The sequence below is a fragment of the Hordeum vulgare genome, chromosome 3H (genome assembly GCF_904849725.1).
Source record: "Hordeum vulgare subsp. vulgare chromosome 3H, MorexV3_pseudomolecules_assembly, whole genome shotgun sequence".
NCBI classification, from domain to species: Eukaryota; Viridiplantae; Streptophyta; class Magnoliopsida; order Poales; family Poaceae; genus Hordeum; species Hordeum vulgare.
Window position 1 is genome coordinate 218,426,715 of NC_058520.1, and position 19,335 is coordinate 218,446,049.

Below are 19,335 nucleotides of genomic sequence, written 5' to 3' on the forward strand. Positions count from 1 at the left end.
CGAACCCCACCATGAACACATACTGCAATGCAGTGAGGAAGCTCGAGAAAATTTTTGAAGGTCTACAACTCCACCATGTTCCGCGACTAAAAAACCAAGCAGCTGATGAGTTGGCAAAACTCGGATCCACTCGGAGACCAGTCCCGAGTGACGTCTGCCTCGAGCACCTCCACCTTCCCTCAGTTAAAGAAGATCCTTTCACAGAGGAACCAGTACAACCAAAGAGCTCGACAGATCCGACTAAAGTCGAAGTACCTGCTATGGTTGATTTGATCATGGAGATTCTTGCTGTCATCCCCGATTGGACTGTGCCGATCATTGCATACATCCTGAGGCAAGAATTACCAGAAGACGAAGTCCAAGCCAGACAGATCGTCCGCAGGTCAAAGTCGTTCACTGTCATTGATGGCCAGTTGTACAAAGAAAGCGTTTCAGGCGTCCTTCAATGATGCATCTCCCCTGAGGAGGGACAGTTAATCCTGGAAGAAATTCACTCGGGAACCTACGGTCATCACGCCTCCTCGAGGGAATCGTCGCCAAAGCATTCAGAGTTGGCTTCTTCTGGCTGCAGGCGAATGAAATGGCGAAAGATATGGTCGACCGGTGTGAAGGCTGTCAGTTCTACTCTAACAAGTCCCACAAGCCACACATCTGCGTTGAAGACAATCCCTCTTGTTTGGCCGTTTGCAGTATGGGGATTAGATACAGTCGGTCCATTCAGGACAGGCCAAGGGGGATTCACACATCTGTTGGTGGCAGTCGACAAGTTCACAAAGTGGATTGAAGCCAAACCCATCAAGAAGCTCGACGCCCTTACGGCCATCAAGTTTGTCAGGGACACCATCTCCAGATTCGGGGTACCTCACAGCGTAATTACTGACAATGGAACAAACTTTGACTCAGACAGATTCAAAGGTTTCTGTACAGGCCAAGGTATCCGAGTGGATTTTGCATCTGTGGTGCATCCCCAAACAAACAGGCAAGCAGAGCGGGCGAATGGACTTATTCTGCAAGGTTTGAAGCCTCGACTCCTGCGAGAAGTGGGACATGCCGCCGGCGCATGGGTCACCGAGCTACCTTCAGTGCTTTGGGGTCTCCGCACAACCCCAAATAGATCTATAGGGTGATCCCCATTCTTCCTCGTTTACGGAGCAGAGGCAGTCCTTCCAAGTGACTTGCTTCACAACGCTCCACGAGTTGAACTCTTCTCCGAAGCTGAAGTAGAGCAAGCAAGGCAAGACGGAGTGGATCTTCTAGAGGAGGAGCGCGAGATGGCACTGACATGCTCAACCATTTACCAACAAGATCTGCGGCGCTTTCACGCGCGACACGTCAGGAGTCGTACATTCCAAGAAGGCGACCTGGTGCTCCGAGTGGATCAGCAGAGACCTCACAAGTTGGCTCCCGCCTGGGAAGGACCCTTCATCATCTCCAAGGTGCTGAACAACGGAGCATATCGACTCTACAACATCGACAGGGAAACGGACGAGCCGCGAGCATGGAACGGAGATCTCCTCAAGCGCTTCTACACATGACCGTCGACTGAAGCAATGTAAAGAACAAGTATCGGTGAAGTAATACAAAGCAGATTGAGTTTTTGCAGATTCAAAATTCTTCCGCGGTCGCAGACTCCGGTCTCAAAAAAAAACTTAGCTGCGAACCAGAATCGCCTAAGTATTAACTTTCTCCGAGTGTGCACTTAACGTCGCACTCGGGGACTTAGCTGCGATCAAGAATCGCCTAAGTACAAATTTTCTCCGAGTGTGCACTAACCGTCGCACTCGGGGACTTAGCTGCGATCCAGAATCTCCTAAGTATTAACTTTCTCCGAGTTTACACTAACCGTCGCACTCGGGGACTTAGCTGCGATCCAGAATCGCCTAAGTATTAACTTTCTCCGAGTGTGCACTTAACGTCGCACTCGGGGACTTAGCTGCGATCAAGAATCGCCTAAGTACAAATTTTCTCCGAGTGTGCACTAACCGTCCCACTCGGGGACTTAGCTGCGATCACGAATCGCCTAAGTACAAATTTTCTCCGAGTGTGCATTTAACGTCGCACTCGGGGACTTAGCAGCGATCCAGAATCGCCTAAGTATTAACTTTCTCCGAGTGTACACTAACCGTCGCACTCGAGGACTTAGCTGCGATCCAGAATCGCCTAAGTATTAACTTTCTCCGAGTGTGCACTTAACGTCGCACTCGGGGACTTAGCTGCAATCAAGAATCGCCTAAGTACAAATTTTCTCCGAGTGTGCACTAACCGTCGCACTCGGGGACTTAGCTGCGATCACGAATCGCCTAAGTACAAATTTTCTCTGAGTGTGCACTTAACATCGCACTCGGGGACTTAGCTGCGATCAAGAATCGCCTAAGTACAAACTTTCTCCGAATGTGCACTAAACGTCACACGCGGGGACTTAGCTGCGATCCAGAATCGCCTAAGTATTAACTTTCTTCGAGTGTGCACTTAACGTCGCACTCGGGGACTTAGCTGCGATCAAGAATCGCCTAAGTACAAAGTTTCTCCGAGTGTGCACTAACCGTCGCACTCAGGGACTTAGCTGCGTTCACGAATCGCCTAAGTACAAACTTTCTCCGAGTGTGCACTTAACGTCGCACTCGGGGACTTAGACGCGATCCAGAATCGCCTACGTACTAACTTTCTCCGAATGTGCACTAAACGTCGCACTCGGAGACTTGTCTGCGATCAAGAATCGCCTAAATAGAAAGCTTCCTTCGAGTGTATCTCACAGCTCCACTCGGAGGCTTAGCAGACCCTCATTGAGGCTCATGTAGATGTCAAGACAACTGACAATTACATCAGTATCAGAACCTCATTGAGGCTCATGTAGATGTCAAGACAACTGACAATTACATGAGTAGCAGAACCTCATTGAGGCTCATGTAGATATCAAGACAACTGACAATTACATGAGTAACAACTCGCTCCGAGTACGACCTTACAGTCGCACTCGAAGACTTAGCCGCGATCACGAATCGCCTAAGTACACAATTGCCTTCGAGTGTATCCTACAGATCCACTCGGAGACTCAGCAGACCCTCAGTGAGGCTCATGCAGATGTCAAGACAACTGACAATTACATGAGTAGCAGAACCTCATTGAGGCTCATGTAGATGTCAAGACAACTGACAATTACATGAGTAACAACTCGCTCCGAGTACGACCTTACAGTCGCACTCGAAGACTTAGCCGCGATCCCGAATCGCCTAAGTACACAATTGCCTTCGAGTGTATCCTACAGATCCACTCGGAGACTCAGCAGACCCTCAGTGAGGCTCACGCAGATGTCAAGACAACTAACAGTTACATGCTCCGCATGTTTGCCATTGGCTTCACCAAGAAACGCCAAACAAAAACCATGAGCCAAAATCGTATCAACAACTCTTTGGCAAAGGAAGAGCAAAAGACTTGATTCAAATTCAAAGTTCGTCTAAAGATAGTTGGTTCGGTGTAGATCAAGCTTATCCACACCGAACCACGAATGTGACGGCCAACAGCAGTGGCCAAAGTTTCATACAACTAACACTCGGCATACCGAGGTAAAAGTTTTTTTAAAACGTCGTCAGGACTGGCACTGGGACTGGCAGGCTCCACGAAAGTGTCGAGGTCGATCTCGTGTGCGATGCGAGTGGCGCTCTCAAGGAAGGTCTCCATGAAATCTTCGAATCGAACCTTTTTGGTGTTGGCGACTTGCAACGCCTTCAGCTTCTCTTCGCGAGCCTCCTTGCAGTGCACTCGGACCGGCGATAGAGCCACGTCCGCACCACAGCGAGCTGCAGACTTCTTCCACGCCTGCACTCGGTTCGGGACCTCCTCCAGCCGAGTCATCAAACCTTCCATCTCTTGCCGAGACTCGTCTTCAGGCCAAAGCTCCTTCTCGATTCAGTCGACGACCTCTCTCAGTCGACCGATGAAAGGTCCCACTTTGGCCAGGCGAATGTGCGCTCGGAGCATGTCTCGATTGGCGTCCTCGCCGAGTGGAACGTTCGGAAGAACCGACCGCTCAACGTCAGCTGCTTCAGCCTCAGCTCCATGCAAAAATCTGCAAAGACAAGACGAGCAACAAGTAAGCGCAGAATGAAATACACAGTCAACAAGCACTCAAAAAAACAGAATTTACCACCGAGAAGCGCAATCATCTTCCTTTCCCAGTCACTGACGTAATTCTCCTGTGCTATGCACCGCCTGTTCAACACATGCATCTGTCCCATCAGCTCGGTCCTTTGTTTTCCCATTTTCTCCACTTCGGCCGCCAATGCCTTGTTTGCCTCACGGGACTCCTCCAAGGACTTCTCTCATTCAGCCACAACACCCTTCAGACCAGCCAACGCAAGCATTGCTGCATCCAGTTCCGCAGCAAACTAAATCTTTTTAGCCTTCAGAGTCTCGTACGCTGATCCCATCTTGCAAGTCTTCTGCAAGTCAGCGCCAAGAGACGATCAGACAAATTCAACAAGGACAACAATAAAAACTCGAAGTTCTTCAGACCCCTGCCGACGCAAGCAGTCGACGGCGGTCTCGGGGACTACACCCAGTGGGTTCACTAAGAGTGACCCCACTGGCATGAAGCTCAAACAGGTCCGCCCTATTGAGATACATAACAACAAAAACAAGCCTATGAGGTTACTACTACCCGACCTGAGTAAAATTACTCTCAGGGACTCATCCAGTAGGTGCACTCGGAGTGCCCCCACCGGTAACATTCGAACAGATTAGTTTTGATCTGATCAAGTTAAAGAAAATGTATATAAAGAAAACTGTCGGTGCAAGCACTCGACAGAAGTCTCGGGGACTACACCCACTTGGTACACTAAGAGTGAACCCACTGCAAAATAATCATACTGTATCCGAGTACATTGCTTAAACATCCAGTGGGTTACAAGAGGAAAGTAAATACTTACTAGCCCACTTACTCGGATATCGTCCCGGAGTTCCAAGCTTCGCTTGTACACACACGCGATGGAGTCGTACGCTCTCTTGGCATCTCCCGCCATCAACTCCGCCTGCACCATGGCCCCCTTGGCAGCTCCCACCTGATCTTCCGGGAGGCGTTGGACGTCGTACTGGACAGTCGACGGACTTGGCACCATAGGAGACTCCTTGGGCATCCCAAGTCCCGCTCCAGTCGTTTCAGCAGCGATAAGCGCCGTTTCAGTCGACGGCATCGTCTCAGTCGGCGGTGCGTCCATGGCGAGATTAGTAACCGGCAGAACAGCCTCAAGGACAAGCACCGCAGCTTGCTCGGACCTCCTCTGGTCGCCCTCCTCCACATAAATCACCTCTGAGGGAAACCCGACCGAACGGCGTGAGACCACAGGAAAAAGGCAAGACCAAAGACAGAATTCGTGATGTGACAACATTGTCCATGTCCATGGGATCGTCCCCCTGGCGTGGCGGAGAGGTGGCGGAGGTGGCAGCTCTGTCGAGTAAAATTCATTCGACCAATAAGCATGAGTTCTATCAAATACTGGAAGAAGATAGAAGAACAATGCACTTACGTTGAGGTGACGGGAACTGTGACCCTCATCCGCGGCAAAGCCTTTCGAGGCTTAGATCCACTCGGTTTGGACACCTTAGAGGGCTGGCCCGCGGACTCAGCAGGAGAGTCCCTGGTCCTCTTTGTGCTCCGAGCACTCGGGACCACGGGAGCGGCTGGCAAGGCGCTCGGAACCACAGGAGCAACTGGCGGGGCACTCGAGGCTGTTGGAGGAGCCGACGGAGCCACGGGTTCGTGACGGCGTTTAGTTCGAGGCTCTGGCGGTGGGGGTTGCGAGTTCTGCTCCTCGTCTTCCTCCTCTTCTTCTTCAGACTCCTCCTCTGTCTCCCCACTGTCGGAGACATACTCGACGCTTTCCATGCTGCCCTCCTGGCTACCTTCCTCTTCCTCGACCGGATTCCCGTTCAAGACAGGAGAAAACCAGTTGGTCCATGCCTACACAAGATACAGTCGACAACATCAGATGTCAGACGGTGATTCAAGAAAGCGATAAATCTAAGACAATTGTGGACACTCGACAAGTTGTACTCGCCTCATTCGGAGGAGGGTTGTCCGCGCGGAAGGCCTTCACTCGCCGGGCTCCTCTGGGGTTTTCGCAGGCGCCTGTGATGTTGAGCACCCACGGCGCCACCGTCTCCCCGGTCACGCACTCGACGTTGGTCCGAGTGGAGTCCTCAGACCCCGTGTAGTGCCACATGGCGTGGTGTCGAGCTTGCAGAGGCTGGATACGCCGACCCAGAAAAACCTCCAGCAAATCTATGCCGGTGACTCCCCTTCGGACGACCTCTACAAGCGCATCGACCAGAGGCTGGATCTGGATCTTCTCCGCCTTCGTGAGCGCAAGCTGCCTAGGCGGAGCCGGTCGGTCGAAGCTAAAAGGAGGCAGTCCAGTTGTGGCATTCGGGCAAGCAACATCCTGGCAGTAGAACCATGTCGACTGCCAATTCCTAACAGATTCAGACAACTGGAGAGCGAGATAGCTATTTTTACTTTTCTTTTGGAAGCCTAAGCCTCCGCAGAGTTGGAGGAGGTGAGTTTTGTCATCCGACTGGTTAAGTCTTTTGATGGTTTGAGATCTAGCAGAGAAGATGTGCTTGAAAAGCCCCCAATGGGGAGGACAGCCGATGAAACACTCGCACAGCACGACGAAGGCAGACAGATGAGCTATTGCGTTGGGAGGAAAATGGTGGAGCTGCGCCCCGAAGTGGTTCATTATACCTTTGAAGAAGGGACGAGGAGGCAGAGAGAAGCCTCAGTGCACGTGGCTGAGCAGCAAGACGCGCTCCCCCTCCTGGGGCGCCGGCTCGGTCTCGCCCTCCGCCGGCAACCTCCACGTCTTGTGCACGATCATGTCGTGCTCCACCAACTCCAGCAAGTCCCCCTCCGTCACCGTGGAGGGAAGGAAATCCCCCTGGATCCAACCCGCCGGCAGTGCTCGTTGCCGCCGCTGAGCAGGAGCCGTCGCCTTCCCCTTCTTCTTCCGCGCCTCGAGCTTGCTAGTCTGCCCGTTTGTCATGGTGGAGTCTGCGGTTCCGCGAGGGAGAAGGAGAAGGGAGGAGCTTGAAATGCGCGGGAGGTGACGAGAGAAGCGAGGCAAGTGCGAGCTATCAGGCGAGTGCAACGAAAAACCCTCGCTGTAGAGGTTTAAATAAGGTTCCGACTAGGTCACTAGCAGGTGGCCCCGAAATCTTATCCCCCGACCGGTTGTTGCGATATTAGTGGAGAAGATGAAGGCGCGGAAGTCGAGGCGGCAGATACTACTCTATTACGATGTTGTCATCCCCGTTGAGCGCGCGACACCTGAAATTTGAGTATCCCGGAAAATCCGCCGCTGTCAGTTGACTGATCACATCAAAAGATACCACGGAAGCACTCAGTCCCTGACGGTTCATTTCACAAATACATCCACTCGGATCATTGGTCAAAGAGGATAAAATGGATCGAGGCAAACAACGCCAAAGTCGCATCCGTACCAGTCGGATCCGTACTCCAAGCATCGCTTCGTCGTTCCAACCCCAATCCATTCGGGGACTAATGATGGGGTTATAGTCCTAGGGTAGGGTCATAGGACTGCCCTATGAGTCCTACCGAAGGACTACCCTTCATAAGGGATAGGGCCCTTAGTCAGTTCTGACAGAATTAAGGACTTCCCATCATCCAGTCGGTGACGATTCCTCCATCATCCAGTCGGAGATGAGCATTCGGAGCGTATCGAACTTACCGACTGGATTCCGCTCTGTGCATCGTAACCCCCCTGGAGGGGAACGGTCATACGTTTCCATGTACCTTTATTAGCATTCAAGACATACATTACGTGTAACTTAGGCATTTATTCGCCACTACTCCACCCCTGTGCACCGAACCGTTGTGAAGGGCAACGCACTCTATATAAGCCGCCCTTCCCCACTGGTGCAGGGGTTAGCAATTCACTGTAATCCATATTCCACTCGACAACAAGCTCCCAAGAGCACTGAGACGTAGGGCTTTTACCTCCACCGTACAGGGTCCTGAACTCATACAACCTCGCCGTAGCTAAGGCTCTGCCCATCCTTTCGTACCCTACACATCTACTGTCAGACTTATACCCACGACACTGTCGGAGGGGGATTCGGACACGGAGGGCTTCTTCATCAACACCATTGCCTCTCCGATGATGCGTGAGTAGTTCACCACTGACCTTCGGGTCCATAGCTAGTAGCTAGATGGCTTCTTCTCTCTCTTGGATCTTCAATACAAAGTTCTCCATGATCTTCATGGAGATCTATCCGATGTAACTTTCTTTTGCGGTGTGTTTGTCGAGATCCGATGAATTGTGGATTTATGATAAGATTATCTATGAATATTATTTGAGTCTCCTCTGATTTCTTATATGCATGATTTCGTATCCTTGTAATTCTCTTCGAGTTATGGGTTTTGTTTGGCCAACTTGATCTATAATTCTTGCAATGGGAGAAGTGCTTGGTTTTGGGTTGATACAGTGCGGTGTCCTCACCTAGTGACAGAAGGGGTAGCGAGGCATGCATCATGTTGTTGCCATCAAGGGTAAAAAGATGGGGTTTATATCATATTGCATGAATTTATCCCTCTACATCAGGTCATCTTTCTTTAGGCGTTGCTCTGTTGTTATGAACTTAATATACTAGATGCATGCTGGATAGCGGTCGATGTGTGGAGTAATAGTAGTAGATGCAGAAAGTATCGGTCTACTTGTCTCGGACGTGATGCATATATGTATGATCATTGTCTTAGATATCATCATGACCTTGTGTGATTCTATCAATTGCTCGACAGTAATTCGTTCACCCACCGTAATACTTGCTATCATGAGAGAAGCCTCTAGTGAACACTATGGCCCCCGGGTCTATTTTACACATTATATATTCAAATCTACATACAAAAATACCAAAAATACCTTGCTGCACTTTTATTTATTTATTTATATTTACCTATTATCACTATCAGATATCACCTTGCAAGTAATCGTAAAGGGAATGACCACCCCTTTATCGCGTTGGGTGCAAGTTTGTTTGTCTTTGCACAGGTGCCTTGGTGCCTCATCTTGATACTCCTATGGATTGATACCTTGGTTCTCAAACTGAGGGAAATACTTATCTCTACTTTGCTGCATCACCTTTCCTCTTCAAGGGAAAAACCAACGCAAGCTTAAGAAGTAGCATGATGGCTCCACGTGCGGCGGACTGGCCTCCGCCAATGGCAAGGCCTTTGCAAAAATTTCCCTTAGCCTTTCCTAAGGGGTTTGTTGGAGTTCTACGGGCTACAGCTCCACAATCACACCCTTGGCTCCATCCTTCACATCTCAGGTTTTGTGGCCTTATGCGAGATGTTCCTGGGTTGCGATCCCCACTTTGATTTATGGAGAAAGTACTTTTGTATCGTTCCACGAACTAGGGGAATGGCAATTCGGGAAGTGGGTGGAGTCGGGGTATGGCGCATAGCCTCCATAGGATACCCAGTATGGACATTGAAGAAGGAGACTCACGAGTGGCCCTCGGAGTGTTTTTATATCGAGGTTGTTCCCCTGTTCGAACCAGTTCAGAGGGGACACCGAAGAAGTGATTCAGCTGGCGGCCGAGGAGCTCTTCCCAAGACGAGAGCTCCAAAGTGAAGCGCCTATCCTCCAAGGTTAGGATACTTACTCACAGTGGTTTGACCATCATCGACATCCAACCACTCCAACAGCATACACACCCTTTGTGGCGCTATAGCGGGGCGAACAACTCTACCCGATCCATATTGTAGGGGCCGGCCGATAAGAAAGCCTTGGCATTCCGTTCTAGCCGAACTTTTCAAGGGGGGAAGAAGATTTCTCCCGCCTCACACCCAAGGATGATTATTCGGCATATAACCCCATCGAATGGGTAGGCGTGTTTACATTCACAGCCTGAATATGTATGTCCATCATTGTTAACCAATAACCCCTACTCCCTTTCCACAGACTTAGAGGCGCTCGATCGATACGGTAAACTGTCCCACACCCCAGCCTAAAGACTTCGCGCGTGACGATGACCCCCGATGTCACGAGGACCCAGAGATTTCGATTATCTTTGAGGATGGGGTGTTTTATCAAGAAGGCATTGACGAGCAGAAGGTGGCCCTTCAAGCCGACCGCCCCAGGTCCCTTCCATATTCAGGGAGCAAGAGGAAGACAACTACTCGATGAGGGGTCGTGCCCACGGGTCGTTGGAGTACGCACTGAACTGCTTTGCAGGTTGTACCAGCCGAGGTCCCATTAAATGAGAACAGAACCCCTGAACTAAGGCAGTGGCAGAAAATGCGTTGGATATCCCTTCGGCCAAGAGGTACACAGATCAGTCCTTATTCCTTACGGCAGTAACAATCTTCTTAAATATTCATGACTCTTATGTGACAAATTCAGGAGACGTGCACAACCTTCCCCATCCGGGGACGGTGTCAAAGTATTAGGTAGTCAACAAAATCCAAGATCTTCGGTGGATGCAGGAGTCCCGAACATGGGCCTGATCCTTGAAGGGTTTGAAGGGTTGTCGGTGACTAACTACGAAAAAGAAAGCGCGATGAATCACCAACAACAAAAAGAGTCACTGCGTCACCCTGCATTTTCCGAGCAATAGCTTAATGCTCTCAACTTGGCTCATGCATACCTTGGAGCTGCACGGGCCGACCTTAACAAAGTGGCAAGGCAAATGTCTGCCCATCTGCAGGTGAGTCATAAGTGTCTTCGTATGCAAACAAAAGTTCGGACCTAGTAGCCCCTAGCCTTAATTTGGGTGGGAGGGCTGAATTAAGGATCGACTTGACATCCTTCCTATCGACAGGTTCTAAAGCAGGAAAAAAAATTATCCAAAGATTTTCAGCTAAGCCAAGTCGATCTTCAAGCGAGCAGGGCCGAACTGGAAGATGTGAAAAAATTCACCACAGAAGCACATGGTAAGGGAATTTATTTGTGATAAGCTGAATTTAGTTGGATTTAATAATCAAGAATTTCATTGTAGTAGGCAAATCAATAGGCCAGATGCAAAAGGATTTAGATTCATCTCGAGAGTCTCAGTGGTACGCCGAATCTCAGCTTGAGGCCGGTCACCGCGTATTGAAACGATGCCGCAAAGAAAATAACAATCTCAAAGAAGAAAATAAGAAACAAGATGAACAAATTGAGAGTTTGAAAGCTCAACTTGCGTAGAACCGCGAAGAGAATCAGAAATTGAAGGGCGGCATATTCTGTAAGTAAAACGACATGTAAGGGATCACAATTTTATTGCGTTGATCGTGAAAATGTGCGCCTCTTTTGACTAGGCTTCTTAACACTGCGTCCAGAAGAAGAAGCGAGTTCATTTGGGGGGGTGCTGAAGGAACTTTCCATTGTGCATGAGCAGGCTCAAAAGTCTATGCGGAGTATGGTCCGAGCTTTAGGGCAAAACCAAAACCCTCCGCAAGGGATGACCGAGCTCGCCTGGCTGTTTAAAGGAGCCCGAATCCGCTTCAAATCGTGGAAGACTTTGGCGTGCCGAGAAGGAGCTCGGGAGACGTGGGCTATGGTGAACACCCGCTTCCCCCGTATAGATCCCGAGCACATGGCCCGGGTTGGGCCCGCGGGGCCATATGGGAAAGAAATTCCTCTACACTTGGTGTATGATCAAGTGATGCCTGTCGCACGCCTGTCGCAAGAGGACTGCACTTTAGATGCTATAATAGATCACCTCGACCATCCGCCAAGCATGTGATCATATGTAATCTTATATTTGTGTGCTAAGCCACTTCCCTTCATGTTTTGAAAACTCTATCTTTAACCGTCCATCGGCTTCCACCTCCCCTGTCAATAATTGGGTAGTGTTTTGTACTTTGTATCCTATGATAACAAGAATTAATTTCTGATAACCACGCAATCCGGCCATGTGGTGCTAAAAAACAAAGATTACATGGGGGATTATGTTATATTTTGATGCAACATAAGAAACATCTTCCAGAAAAAATAGTTCCTTGATGGGTTCCTTTTTCCGGGCTGCTACATAAGCTGTAGTCGGAGTAGTTGTTTCTCCGTGTAGTATAAACAGTTGTTTATACGTGACAAAAAGTGATGATTAGATGGACATCATTCGGAGTCGACCAAGTTGTCTCGTAAGAAATTCTAGCTTTTGGCTTTACCTGTCTAAGGTACGTATCTGGGCGAACCGGTCGTAACAACCACAACAGTGCTCCCTTTACCCTCTAGCCAATCATATCGGGAACGAAGAGAGTAAGCGCAGGAGCTAGGCAACCCAGAATTGCAAGAATCTTAAGTCCAATTGATGCATATAATGGCAAGAATCGATGTTTGAGTCAAGGTGTATATATAAACAAGTAGGTGGGACGAATACATTGAACGGCTTCTTAACGAAGCCCCCAGGTGCTATTTGATTATTCCATCTAGCACGAGTGTTCTGATAAATTCTTGAAGTGGTCAGGTTAAGACAAACACATCCTGAGACCGTCTAATAAGCCCTACAAAAGGAAAAGTAAAACAAAATTGGAAAAAAGAAAGAGACAATGATGGGAAGAAGGTAATGACACTGGTCTAGCCGTAGAAACACCGAAGACGTGCTTCATTCCATGGGTTCGGCTCGAGGCGGTTGTCCTCGAAGTTGCGCACGCGATAGGCTCCTCATGTTAAGACTTCATCAATTATAAAAGGGCCCTCCCACTATGGGTGAAGTTTATGATTGTGATTCTCTGGGAGACATAGGATCAGTTTGCCCATGTTGTATGCCTTTGCCCGAACTTCCCTACTCTGATAGCGTCGGGCTTGCTATTGATAGAAAGGAGACTGAGCCCAAGCTACGTCGTGCCCACCTTCCAATGTGTCTAAGTCATCTTGCTGATCCAACTTGGCCTATTTTTCCTCGTACATATGCACCCGAGGTGCATCAAGGATAATGTCATAGGGGAGGACTGCTTCAGCCCATACACCATGAAAAATGGTGTGTAGCTCGTGGAATGATTCAGGGTGGTACACAAGCCCCATAGTACGGAGTCGTGCTCTTCCACCCATTGGTGGTCGGATTCTTGAAGAGAGCGGACCAGTCGAGGTTTAATGCCACTCATAATTAGCCCATTGCCTCTTGAGACTTGTCCATTGGTCTACGGGTGGTATACGGAGGCATGGTCGAGCTTGATGCCCAAATATGCACACCAATCTTTTACCTCCTGGGTCGTGAAATTGGATACATTATGTGTTACTACGCTATGAGGGACACCATAATGGTGTACGACACCGGAAATGAAGTTGATTACTGGCCCTACTTTGGCAAAGCTAACATGCTTTGCTTCAATCCATTTGGTTAACTTGTCGACCATGACCAGGAGGTATTTATTTTTCCTTGTCCCCCTTTAAGTGGGCCGACCATATCCAGACCCCAAACAACAAAGGGCCAAGTCATTGGGATTGTCCGAAGAGCTATTAGGGGCATGTGGCTTTGATTCGTGAAGAGTTGACACCCTGCACAACGCTGAACGAGCGCGTGGGCGTCCTCTTGGGTTGTCGGCGTGAAAAAACCATCTTGGAAAGCCTTGCTGACCAGGGCCTGAGCTGTTGCATGGTGACCGCCCATACCAACGTGTACTTTGTCCAGAAGCTTCCTTCCCTCTTCCTCGGATATGCACCATTGGAGGACTTTTGTGGTACTCTTTTTATATAGCTCGCCCTCGTGAACCTTGTAAGCCTTTGATCGGTGGATGATACGCCGCGCCTTGGTCTGGCCTTCGGGGAGTTCCTTACGCAGAAGATAAGCAAGAAAGGGTCCAGTCCATGGTGTGATTACTGCCATGACCTCGTGGGGCAAGGGCGTTTTGTCAATTGAGGTTGCACCAATGATTAGATCATCCTACTCGACTGCAGGTGGTATAACTTTCTCTACACCATGGGCTCATGTGCTACTCACTTCGTCCTGCCATGCTACAGATGGCTTGAAAAATCATTCTAGGAATTTGTTCCTAGGGACGGGGTCGCTCTTTGCACCTAGGCGGGCGAGAATGTTCGTGGCCTGGTTGTTGTTTCTCGGGATGTGGTGGAACTCCAACCCTTCAAATTATGCTGAAAATTTGAGGACGGCGTTTCTCTATGCTGCCATCTTCAGATTTTTTGCATCAAATTCGCTGTTGATTTGTGAGATGGTGAGGTTAGAGTCTCCTCGTACCTCAAGCCATTGTATGCCCATTGAGGTTGACATCCGGAGACCGTGTAGTAGCGCCTCGTACTCTGTTGCGTTATTCGAGTCGGCATACATGATCTGTAGCACGTACCAAACATTATCCCTGGTAGGGTATGTGAGCATCACTCCAGCCCCCAGTCCGGCGAGAGTCTTGGACCCGTCAAAATATATGGTCCAATGAGCATAAGTGTTATACTCTCTGGGGAGTTCGACCTCAATCCATTCAGCGACGAAGTCCTCCAAGACTTGAGATTTGATGGCTCGTCGTGGCTTGTAGGTGATCTCATAAGGCAGGAGCTCGATGGCCCATTTGGCAATTCTGCTAATGGCTTCCTTATTCTTAATGATGTCACTCAGTGGTACTTCTGTGGTCACAGTCACCGCACATTCCTGGAAATAGTGTCTAAGTTTGCGCTAAGCCATAAACACTGTGTAAGCAATCTTTTGGTAGTGCGATTATCTGGTTTTGCATGGAGTGAGCACCTCGGATACGTAATATAATAGCCTTTGTATTCACAGTTATTGACCTTCGATTTCTCATTCTATGATGAGGAACGCACTGACCACTTGATTGGCAGCTGAGATGTATAGCAACATCGCCTCCCCTGTTTAGGGTGCTACTAGGATCGGGTTGCTTGCGAGTATCGCCTTGATTTCCTCCAGGGTTGTTGTGGCCTCATCATTCCATTTGAAGTTTTTATTTTCTTCAGAAACCTATAGAGCAGGAGGGCCTTCTCGCTGAGGCGAGATATAAATCGGCTTAAGGCCGCCATGCAGCCCGCCAACTTTCGGATGTGGTGTAGCTCTGTTGGGATGGCGAGCTGTTACAATGCTCGTATTTTCACCGGATTGGCCTCTATTCCCCTTTGCGACATGATGAATCCGAGGAGCTTGCGGACCGGGACTCCGAAGACAAATTTGTCTGGATTAAGCCGAATATCGTATGCCCGTAGGTTGGGAAAGGTTTCCTTGAGGTCCTCTACCAGCTGGTTGACGTGTTTGGTCTTAACGACCACATCATCCACATATGCCTCCACCGTTTTGCTGATTTGTTTCCCCAAGCATGTCTGGATCATGCGCTGGTAAGTGATGCCCGCGATTTTTAAATCGAACGGTGTTGTGTTGAAGAAGAATGGCCCGTAGGGTCTTATAAAGGCGGTGGATACTTGATCTGATTCCTTCATCTTGATCTGAAGGCATCCGGAGTAGGCATCAAGGAACCACAAGGAGTCCTGTTCGGCTGTTGCATTGATAATTTGGTATATTCGAGGCAACGGAAAAGGATACTTAGGGCATGCTTCATTTAGGTCCTTGAAATCAACACATAGCCGCCAATATTTGTCCTTCTTTGGTACCATGACCAAGTTTGCCAATAAGTTGGGGTGTTTAATGTCTCTGATGAACCCGGCTTCCAGTAGCTTCGCAAGTTCCTCACCCATAGCTTGATGCTTCGGTTCAAAAAATCAACGCATAGCCTGTTTAACATGCTTGAAGCCGCCAATTATGTTCAAGCTATGTTCCACTAGCCCCTGAGAGATTCCTGGCATGTCTGAGGGGTGCCAGGAAAATATGTCCCAATTTTCGTGCAAGAAGGCGCGTATTACTTCGTCGATTGGAGGCTCCGGTTGTGCTCCGATAGATGCAGTCTTATTAGGGTCTGTTGGGTGTACCTGGAACTTTACGATCTCGTCTGCGGGTTTGAAAGATGTGGACATGGTGTCGGCGTCAAAATCGGCAGATCTCAGGTAGGGGGTCCCGAACTATAGACCTTGGATCGATGGGTTACAGGAAAGAGGGGTAGACAATGTTTACAGAGGTTCATGACCTCTTGAGGAGGTAAAACCCTACGTCCTGCTTGATTATATTGATGTGGATGATGATTACAAAGTCTACCTCGAGATCGTGTATACTAAACCCTAGGTGGAATAATCTGCTTACACGGACGAGGACCCCCGGTTTATATAGTCACCAGGAGGGCCTAGGGCTACATACAACCAACCTAGTCTACTTTCACTTGGTTGCCATGCTAGTCTTCGGGGTTCTCCTCCTTGAATATGAGACAATTGCACAGCCCGACCCATCACAGGGTCAACTCATCAGGCTGATCTCATCGTAGTAAGCCAACTACCTGAGGACCCCTTAATTTTGGACTCCCTCGGTAGCTCTCGAACTAGCCTTCAACGTCGATATGTAGGTGTCTTCGGATGATTACACCCAAATTTTTCAGCTTGCAAGGCGAGTTCTTTCGTCTCTTCCGAACAAGAAATGATGGTCCTGGTCTTCAGCAGGCTCACAATTACCGAAGCGTCGCGGGGCCCATGGCTTTTAATTATCCACAAAGATTAACAATATTTCTCGATACTCGCATGCTTTTGTAGGGCAAAATACCTTTGGCAATCCTTGATGGAACCGCTTCTTTTAGCAAGAGGGGGAGCGCCCTTTATATACATATCAAAATGAGTCTCGAGGCTCCATCGCATCTTAGCCTTGCCAAGAAACCCTAGAGCTCTCCAACACTCCTCGAATCATGGTTGGTTCCTCTTCGCGCCCCCTCGGTCCCCTTCCACGGGACTGTGCCAGTTTCTCTGTCTCCCTAGTCCGCCTGCGTAATCTTGAAACATAGGGATATCTCCCCCGTCAGATCTCGCACCCACTCACGCTGGTGTGACCTCAATTGATGGGAAGGCCTATGCGGAGAGCTTCCCTTCCCCACATGGGGGAGAGCAGGTTTGCCTCATTCCTTTCCTACTACGAGGGGTGGGATTCCCCATTCACCCCTTCTTAAGGGGTTTATTGGAATTTTACGGGCTACAGCTCCACAATCTCACTCCCGGTTGCATCCTCCATATCGTAGGCTTCGTGGCCTTATGCAAGATGTTTTTGGGTTGTGAACCCCACTTTGATCTCTGGAGAAGATATTTTTGCATCGTTCCTGGAACCAAAGGAACAAGAATCCCGGAAGTGGGTGGACCCGAAGTGTGGCATTTAGCCGCCACGGAATACTCAATTGGGACACCGAAGAAGAAACTCGACGAGTGGTCTCCGGAGTGGTTTTATATCAAGAATGTTCCCCTATTTGATGCAATTCGGATGGGCCTTCCCGAATACTCCACAAATCCTTGGAAAAAGCATTATAGCTAGAGGCTGAAGAGTCTCTCCCAAGAGGAGAGTTCCCAAGTAAAACAACTATCCGCTAAGGTCAAAGTGCTTGCTCATTGCGGACCAACCATCATTGATGTGATGGACACAATGATTACCCGGTGCGTCCAACCGCTCCAACAACGCACACATCCCTGTGGTGCTACAGCGGGATGAGTGGTTCCATTCGATCCATAAGGATAGGACCGAAAGACCAGAAAGCCTTAGCGGCCATACTGGTCGATATCTTCAAAGGGGAAAAAGAAGATTTGGACCACCCCTTCACTAAGGAAGGCTATTCGGCATACAACCCCGCCGAACACATAAGTGTTCTAATGTTCAAATCTTTCGGGCATTCATGCCCTTTATTGTTTAATTTATAACTTCTACCCCTTCCTTGCAACCTTGTAAGCACTAGACCGAGAAGGTGAAATGTCCCACGCCTCAACCTGAGGACTATGCCCGCGACGGCGATCCCCGGTTTTATGAAGACCCGGAGCTTTCGATCACTTTCGAGGACGGGGTGTTTTACCAGGAGGGAGTTGACGGGCAGAGGGTAGCCCTTGTGGCCGACAACCCTAGCCCCCTTCCCTCTTCACGGAGTAAGAGAAAAACGATAGCCCAACGAGGGGTTGCGCCTAGGGGTCAGCGAAGCGCTCGCTGGACTACTCCCCGGACAAGATCGGTCAGGGTTCTGTCCAACGAGGACAGAATTCATGAACAAAGGGTGGCGGGATAAAACCCATCTGCTGCTCCACCGGAAAAAAGGTATACAGACTGACTTATATTCCTTACGAAGATATTTGTCCTTCCATAATTTCATGACCCTTAACCGACCACTTTAGGAGACGTGCGCAATATTCCCCACCCGGGGACGGTGTTAAGCTATTATATAGTCAACGAAAGCCTGACGTGTCGGTGGGCACCGGAGTTCCGAACATGGGTCCGATCCTCGAGTGTTCGGACGGACTGTCTGTGAGGAACTCCGAATACGAGCGTGCCATGAATCATCGGCAACGGAAGGAGGCTCTATGTCATCCTTTATTTTCCGAACAAGAGTTTAATGCTCTTAATTCGAAACATAGAGGGCAAACACACGAGCGAGGCAACCCAACATTGCTAAAATCTTAAGTCCAATTGATAAATGAAGTGGCAAGAATCAATGTTTTTATTTTAAGATGTATATGTGAACAAGTAGGTATGACAAATATATTTGAGCAGCTTCTTTATGAATCCCCCGGGCGCTACTTGGTCATTCCGTTTAACAGGGATGATTCGTTACATGTCCGGGGGTGCTCGGTTAAGCCGAATATGCCCCAGGAACAGCTAATTATCCCTATAGAAAGAAATCGGTGATACGGGAAAAATAAAATGATGAAAAGGAAGAATGATAATGGTCTAGGTGTAAAAATGACGAAGGCAAGCTGCGTTCCAAGGGTTCAGCTCGAGGCAGTTGTCTTCAGATCTGCGCTGGCGATAAGCTCCTCTTGTTAAGATTTCATCGATTATGAAAGGGCCCTCCCACATGGGGTGAAGTTTATGCTTCTACTTCTCGGGGAGGCATAGGATGAGTTCTCCCATGTTATAGGCCTTTGCTCGGACTTCCCTGCTCTTATAGCGCCAAGCTTGGTGTTGATAGAAAGTTGATCGGGCTAGAGCTATGTCGCGCTCGCCTTCCAATTCTTCTAAGTCATCTTGCCGATCTAGTTCGCCCTCTTTTTCCTCATACATATGCACCCGGGGTGCGTCGTGTATAATATCACAGGGGAGGACTGCCTTAGCCCGTACACCATGAATCAGGGGGTGTACCCTATGGATCGATTCGGGTGGTGCGCAAGCCCCATAGCACGAGTCGAGCTCCTCCACCCATTGGTAGTTGGAGTCTTGAAGGTAACGGACCAACCTCGATTTAATACCGCTCATAATGAACCCGTTAGCTCTTTCGACTTGTCTGTTGGTCTGCGGGTGGTATACAGAGGCGTAAGCGAGCTT

At 49.2% G+C, this 19,335-nt stretch overlaps 1 pseudogene; it reads left to right on the top strand.

The window, feature by feature from the left end:
* The first annotated feature begins 17,801 nt into the window (after nucleotides 1-17,801).
* Nucleotides 17,802-18,474, top strand: LOC123441635 (annotated as a pseudogene).
* The last annotated feature ends 861 nt before the right edge of the window (nucleotides 18,475-19,335 follow it).